General features: G+C 40.1%; 2 long non-coding RNA genes and 1 pseudogene across 3 annotated transcripts in view; all 3 read right to left on the bottom strand.

The window, feature by feature from the left end:
- Window positions 1-2,076, bottom strand: part of LOC138004238 (uncharacterized) — an 8,417-nt gene extending 6,341 nt beyond the window's left edge. For both annotated transcript variants that reach the window (XR_011123774.1, XR_011123773.1), the window contains exons 1-2: window positions 1,967-2,076; window positions 1,242-1,469 (exon numbers count right to left, since the gene is read on the bottom strand). This is a non-coding gene — a long non-coding RNA (uncharacterized lncRNA). The remainder of the gene's footprint in view (window positions 1-1,241; window positions 1,470-1,966) is intronic.
- A 1,104-nt stretch (window positions 2,077-3,180) lies between these two features.
- LOC138004232 (integrase/recombinase xerD homolog) lies at window positions 3,181-4,097 on the bottom strand (annotated as a pseudogene).
- Window positions 4,098-6,537: 2,440 nt separating this feature from the next.
- The window catches only part of LOC138004239 (uncharacterized), a 2,671-nt gene continuing 1,708 nt past the window's right edge, over window positions 6,538-7,500 (bottom strand). The window contains exon 3 of the long non-coding RNA XR_011123775.1: window positions 6,538-6,751. This is a non-coding gene — a long non-coding RNA (uncharacterized lncRNA). The remainder of the gene's footprint in view (window positions 6,752-7,500) is intronic.

The following is a 7,500-nucleotide window of genomic DNA, read 5'->3' as shown; positions in this document are numbered from 1 at the left end:
CCAGTTCTGCTCGTCCGCACAAGTCAAAAAGCTCGTAGAGAGTTGCTCATATAAATTTTGAAGTCCTCTGATCTTGCGTCACTGGTTAAGCAATGACAATAGGCGACATTAACCATATCTCCTCTACACTGAGTCGAAAATACCATATCCGGATAGGGAAAAAGGCTTTTTCCTCTTCCTTATGATTTTTCTACATGTTCTTATTTCAGAGTGGAAAGAGACAAGGCGGCATCAAAATTCCAATAATAAGGTTAAGTTAACCTTAACATACCCAGGAAGTGTTCTCTAAAACTTCAAAACATTGGTCAGCTCTAAACAATAAGGACATGAATTCATCAGAAGTTTCAACTAGTTCTTTTTATAAGGCAAATACGTGAGTTACCTTCTTGAGGTCAAAACCGAAACTCAACGTATAAACCATTTGAAAATTCTTACCGTCGAGTCAATCCTGCCATGAATGCGTTTACTGCAACAAGAGACGAACCAAGTACTTCACTTCTGCCAGTTCTATTGTCAGCACAAGTTTAAAAGCTTGCAAAGAGTTGTTCACATTAACTGTGAGTTCCCACGATGTAGCTTCACTGGTTTAGCAGGCTTCAAAAAGGAACAGGAGACAAGAAGTTTGGAACAAGACACCAGTGAAAGTAATCATGTGGAGAGAGAGAGAGAGAGACCCAACGGAACACAACTTTAGGGATGTCACTTCCTTAACATAACATAACATAACATAGCGGAAAAATGGATTATTACTGACACGGATGACAAAGCACTACAACAAGCAGTGAAAAATGAATTATACTATGCCACGGGCGATATTTTCCTTGCACTCTTTCACAAATTATCCACCCAAAAAAATTCAATCCTCTTTCAAGATTGACGATAAAATAATCTTAAGTACACAGTCGAAATACCATAACTGGATAGGGAAAAGAACTCCTTTATGCCAATTACTTTTCCAGTAATTAGAAGTTACTAAGTAGTTACTAACATATACTTTTCCTTGATAATTTTTCTACATGTATTTAGTTTAGGGTTGGAAGAGACAGGGGCAACGTCAAAATCCCAATAACAAGGTTAAGTTAACCTTGAGGTTTTCAAAAAGCAGACTCCAAAATTAAACATGGTCAGCTCCAAATGAAAAAAAGTGAATTCTTCTCAAGTTTCAACTTTTTCTTTTAATTAAGAGAACAATAGTAAGTTAAAAGCTAAACTTGACGTATAACCCTTTTGAAAATTCTTACCGTTGAGTCAATGATCCTGCCATGAACATGTTGACAGCAAAAAGAGATGAACCAAGTAATTCACTTCTGCTTGTCCGCACAAGTTAAAAAGCTGACAAAGAGTTGCTCATATAACTGTGAGTTCCCATGATGTAGCTTCACTGGTTTAGCAGGCTTCAGCAGCACTTCCTCCAACCACAGTCAACTCGTCCCTGCACTGTACGCACATCGGAACACCTGATACTGTTTCTAATAAAAATAATTGATATAATAATTATTAAAGTAAGTATAATATTTATGCTAATTAATGCACTTGTGTGTTTGTCACGCCGTTTGCGTCTTAATTTGGATGCATAGCTCTGGTTTCGATGAAGACGACAATCATGTAGCCTGCGAGCAGGCTCTCCGAGGGACTGGGACTGGGGTAGAATGATAATTCAATCTCCCACGCAGCCCCAGTCCCTCGGAGAGCCGTGCAAACATAGTCACGATTCCCCTCCCCCTCTATCTGCAACCTCGTTCCCAGGGCTTCTCCCTCATGTGGGGGCGGGGCAATAAAAAAACGCCCCTCCCCCAAATGAGGGAGAAGCCCTGGGAACGAGGTTGCAGATAGAGAAGGAGGGGAATCGTGACTATGCTTGCACGGCATTATTGATTGCCGTTCTTATCGAAACCAGAACTATGCATCCAAATTAAGACGCAAACAGAGTGACAAACAAACAAGCGCATTGTTTGAAATTACTTACTTGGCGTTCGTATGCTTTGGCATACATCCTCAGAAGTGACTGTTAACTAATTGTTGCTAAATTCTCTCTCCTACAGCACTTCCTCCAACCACAGTCAACTCGTCCCTGCACTGTACACACATCGATATCGGAACGCCTTTAAACTGCAATAAATGATATATTTCATATTTAAGTTTTTAAAATAATTATTTATGTACATTTTGTATTTTTACTGGCTTGCCGTAGGGCAATCCCAGTCGCAAAGTGGTGTTCGGTATTCTTTTTTTTTTTCCCGTGTCGGTAAAAGTCTTGCCTGTCACTCCCCTGCTAAGTGGTATCTTTGTGCATAGAGCCATCTGCTTGTATTTTCTTAGGATCGAGAGGGTAGTTGAAATGCGTAGATTTCTCTGGTGGACACAGTAGAATGATAAACTTAACTGGCAATGGCGTCGAAAGTCATGTAACACGAATGGCGTTTTAGTGGATCTTTGAACAAAATATACCCTTATGAAGTTCAATAATGGCAAGTCAATTGGATACTGAACAAGACAGGTGGTGGAATCTTAAAAGCGAGGAGTAATGGACTTCGGCAACAATCTGTCGCCCGTCGAGCCGAAATCAAAGTGAGCTGCATTTCTAATTTTACCAAGTGTGATGTTATGTAGAACACTGAAACCAAATGGAAAATTCTCTGGTAAGTTATGGGTTCAACAAAGACAGAACGAATCGAACACCTTAAGTGGATCTGTGATCAACTCTGCACAGTCTTCAGTTAAAAAAAAATAATTGGAAATGTGACAGCCAAAAATTATTTGAAAGAAAGCTTTGTCGTATATTTTGTGCTTCATTATTCAAGGAAAAGGTTTTTCATGGAAACGGTTTGATCCTGAAATTTTATTTTCATTTTAACTCACTGCGTTCGCACACATGAAAATTATTTTCTAAACCGTTATAGGAACTTGCACAACACGACAACCACAGTCAAATGGGTTGGTAACTCACGGAGAGCCAATATAAGCTTTATTACTGTATTCGAGCACTACGTGTATAAACGGTCACATTGCTTTTAGTCCACAGAAATACGATACGCGAAGCTATATCCTCATTAAGCTAGTACACTTGCACAATACATATGATACGGTTAAATTATAGTGAAAGCACTGATTATAATCATACAAAACTTGGCTGTAACTAAAAGATAGCAAAACGTTCGCGTGTCCCATCACGCGTGGAAACTTAATGATAGCAATTAGATACCTAGGCTAGATGAAACTGAAAGCCGTGCAGATATATCTTCTTGAATATACAAGTCTTTGGCGTAATCGGATTTCCATCGCCCGTGTAATTTTAATAACCTGTCTGATACAGGGCCGCTAGGTGAAGTTACGGCAGCGGTTGCCCCACCAGACCTAAGACTGTGTAACCCAAAAAGTTCGGAGTTGTAACCTAGAGCCTTGAGAGCTCCAAAAAGATTTCTCGACACCTAGAATACGAAATTCCTTTGTTCCCTAAAACATAAGTATTATAATTTGTCTGAAATACTAACTGCCTGATTAGGAGACTGTCTGCATTATGGTCCATTCTTGCAGCAGACATATACCTAAGGACCATACTAACTGGACAAGTGGCATTGTCCGTTCTAGCAATAATAGCTTTATTACCTTCCCTGTAGACATCTGTTTTACTATTTGGTATAACAATGGACATATGGTCATCTGCGAAAGTTATATGCGAAGCTTTGATATTTGCTAACTCATTGAATCTGAAGAAACCTGCAAAACCTAAGAGAACTATGACTGAACTTCGCAGATCTTTTAGATTATTAGCGTCTACCTTGCCATGTTTAGCAACTATTCTCTTGACCATATCCATATCAATAGAGAGAGGGAGCTTCCTATTCTTCCGTTGTGTGCCATTACGTTTCGCGGCCTCAACAACATTTCTACACACTCCGGTTTTCAAAGGATCATTACTACAAGTTACATCTACTACATCGTGTAGCCATACTAACAGTGCTGGGAGAACCAGTCTTCCTGTGAAGCTAGGACAAATAGGCCGCTACAACAACAGGCTCTTGTGGCAAAACGAATTGAGCCTTAACATCATTGCACCAACGCATAAATTTTCGACACTCAAGTAAATATCTATTCATCGTCGAAGGTTGTCTGGCCTTAAACTGATCAGTAATGAGGTGCAGCTTGAAGGGAGCTAAAGATCCATAGAGACTTGCCCAACAGGACTGAGCAGAGATGGCCTGTTGAGGAAAACAAAAGGATTAACACATAACAGAAGGGTGTAGAGGTGGAACAACCTTACTCACTGATTCATGGTAAAAAGGAAATAAGTACTACAACCCGGGTGCTATTAGTTCTCAACACCACTACATTCATTAAATGAAGATCAAAAAGGGCAATAAATAACACAGCACTATTGGAGTGCTATTCGTTGTCGACACAACTTCTGCACATTGACACATGGCAGAAAAGAAATAAATACCTCAACACTGGTAAGGTGCTATTCGTTGTCAGCACATCTACCTCAAAATGATCAAAGTGAAATAAATAACGCAACACTGCCAAGGTACGATTCGTAGTCAGCACAAATTCCACTCGCTAGATTGTGGCCAACCTTTCAGATTCTTACCCCGAAGGAACGAAATTCAATCTTAAAGCCACTACATATCCCGGAGTAGTTGGTGAACGCAGAATAGAATTGTGATTTCGCCCGTGCGTCAAAGCTTGAGGCATAGACAAAACTCTTAAATCCTGGATGAAACTGCAATAAATATTGGTTAACAGGGGCCAAAACACGGCTGACTTCCACAGTGGAACAATAAGGGTGCCCTTGGCTCCCTGACTATACATATAGGCAAGCGTTCTGGGAATAAGATAAACTGGCGGAACTAACCAGCAGTTCTCAACTTCCCACAACTGCATAAATGCGTCAATGCCCGACGTTTCCGGGTTCCAAAATCTAGAAAAATATCTGGTGATTTTTCTGTTGTAATACGTGGCAAAACAATCCACCGTGTGGGTACCCCAAAGACTATCCAAGTCTTTGAAGACGTCCTCAGTGACCTGCCAATCGTCAAAATCCACCAGTTTGCTAATAAAATCTGCCCTGGCATTGCGATCTCTAGGAACCCATTCAATATCCAAATGAATGCTGTGTTCGTAACATATCTTGAATATTTTTAACGCAATCGTACGCGTGTGTAACTCGAGTTTCATGCTACCGACCTCAACGATTTTGGCAGTGGCCTGGTTATCGGTATACCACTTAATATGTGATGAACTTAAAATAGGAAGGCAAGACAGAAGTGAGAATTCAATTGCCCTTAATTCTCGCCACGTAGAACTTCTACTCCTTTCGTCCTGCGTCCACATTTTGTGGCAAACAAGCTCGCCGTCATTGATATAAGAAACAGCTCCACAGGCAATATTACTAGCATCTGAAAAAGTTACTTTCTGAGGTTTGCGGAAAACAAAGCAATTTTTAAAATTGCGTAGATGGATATTGTTCTTCCAGAAAACGATTTCATCCTTACAATACTCGTCTAAAATCATGGGTGTATCCCAATGCTCAGCAATAACAATTGTCATCTGACAGTGTCTGGTAGTAATTCTGGGTAAATTTCCAGTAACCGGACATGTAGACATAACTTTCCCGACAAATGATGACAATTGTCTAGCCGAAATTGTGCATTTTTGAGCTTCAATAAAAGCCACACAATCAACGATACCTTGGACCCTCCTGGGTGTAATTCTAATAGTACCAAGAGTGGAGTTCCAGACCAATCCTAACCAAGTAATAATTTGCGTTGGTTCCCAAATTGACTTTTCGCTATTTGTTATAAATCCGGCTAAACGTATGTCAGAACGAACCCTACTAGCTATAATATTTGCTGAATTATAGTCGTCAGCTATGGACCAACCATCATCTAAAAATACCGCGATGTAAATACCGTTAGCCCTCCACCATCCAACCAAAGGGCGGAGTATCTTTGTAAAGATATAAGGAGCTACAGAAAGGCCAAAAGGAAGAACTGTGAAAACGTAAAACCGCGTCTCCCCTTGAAACTCCCATGAAAAACCTAAGAATGTTTGATGTGGTTGGAAGATCTCGACGTGATGATAGTCACTCTTAAGATCAAAAGAAAACATAACCATTCTTGCGAAACATAAGAGAAGCAATTTTCCAATCATCGTACTTAATCCTCAGTGTCTTAATGAAATGATTAACATATCTTAAATCAAGAATTAACCTTTTCTTTCCATTAGGCTGAACGGAAACCGACAATGGATTGACGACATGGGGTTTGTAAGACAATTGCTTTATGCGTTCGGACTTCAGTAGCTCAGTGATAGAATTCTCTACGAAGTCAATATTTTTCAGGGCAGAAGCGTTGTTCTTTGAATAATATGCAGGCGGCACATCCCAGAAAGGCAAACGATAACCAAATTTAATTACGTTTAATATGAAGGATGAAGCACCTAAAAATACCCAAAATTCTAAATTTTTCTTTAAATTGCCCTTTACATTGTTATCCCGTCCTAGATCTTAGTCGATTTCAAAACGATTCAGTACCTGAAGTACATCCGTAAACTTGTCGAATTCCTTATGAATGTCCGATTCCCTTAAGTCCGGTTCCTGAAGCGTTTGTGGTGGTGGAGGCTGGGGCAAAGGCGGTTGGCTTGTACAGGCCGAAAGGGCGGGGGTAGAAGCTGGAAGCCCTGCAATCTTTGGCCCAGTGACCTGGCCTTCCACACCTGAAGCAGTCCCCATGTGCATAAGAGCTTGGACGGCCTGCGGGTGTCAAGATGGGACGAAAATATGAATAGTTAAGTAATGACAAATAACAACCAAAGAGCAAAACTTGCTAATTAACACAAAAGAAAAGGAGGGGCGGGTGGGCGGGAAAGCAGAATACAGTAAAGCTATATTGGTGACGCGAGAAGTGAAATAAGCATACGGCTACTGCACTATATAGCAGTACATGCTATGACACCTTACTCCCATGAGGTACAGAAATCATGCATACTTGACAAGTACTACGTAACAGTAATGCACACGAAGGTGAGATAGAAAACAAAGTGTGAACACTGACGTTCCGTAATCAACTCCTATAGAAAATACATTTTGTTGTAATATTGCGCATATTTGACACGACTGGGTTTTTTCTCTTCACGCACGTAATGAAATAGGAAGGGGTTTTTGCCTCTAATAGCAAATATGTTGTTTGTTTCAAAAAAATTTTCCCTGGAAAAGGTGGCCTTTATGAATTCATCATGTTTCATAACATGCGAGCTTAAAGCAGTTTCGTGTCAAAATGAGGTTAGCGTCTTTCTGTTGTGCTAACTTAAATATAAATATACATTCTGCCTCGTGAGTTTGTTATTCTCGTTAACCAGCAATGGCCTCGAAAGTCATTGCAACGCGGATGGCGTTTTAGTGCATCTTTTATGTTGTTTGTTTCAATAAAATGTTTCGCTGGAAAAGGATTTTCGAGCTTAAGGTTGAAATGTGATACGGGAAGATATTTTTAGTATTGCTCT

Source organism: Montipora foliosa, chromosome 5, assembly GCF_036669935.1.
Source record: "Montipora foliosa isolate CH-2021 chromosome 5, ASM3666993v2, whole genome shotgun sequence".
In the NCBI taxonomy this organism is placed as follows: Eukaryota; Metazoa; Cnidaria; class Anthozoa; order Scleractinia; family Acroporidae; genus Montipora; species Montipora foliosa.
The sequence above is the reverse complement of the archived record's forward strand: the minus strand, read 5'-3'. Positions and strand labels throughout refer to the sequence as shown.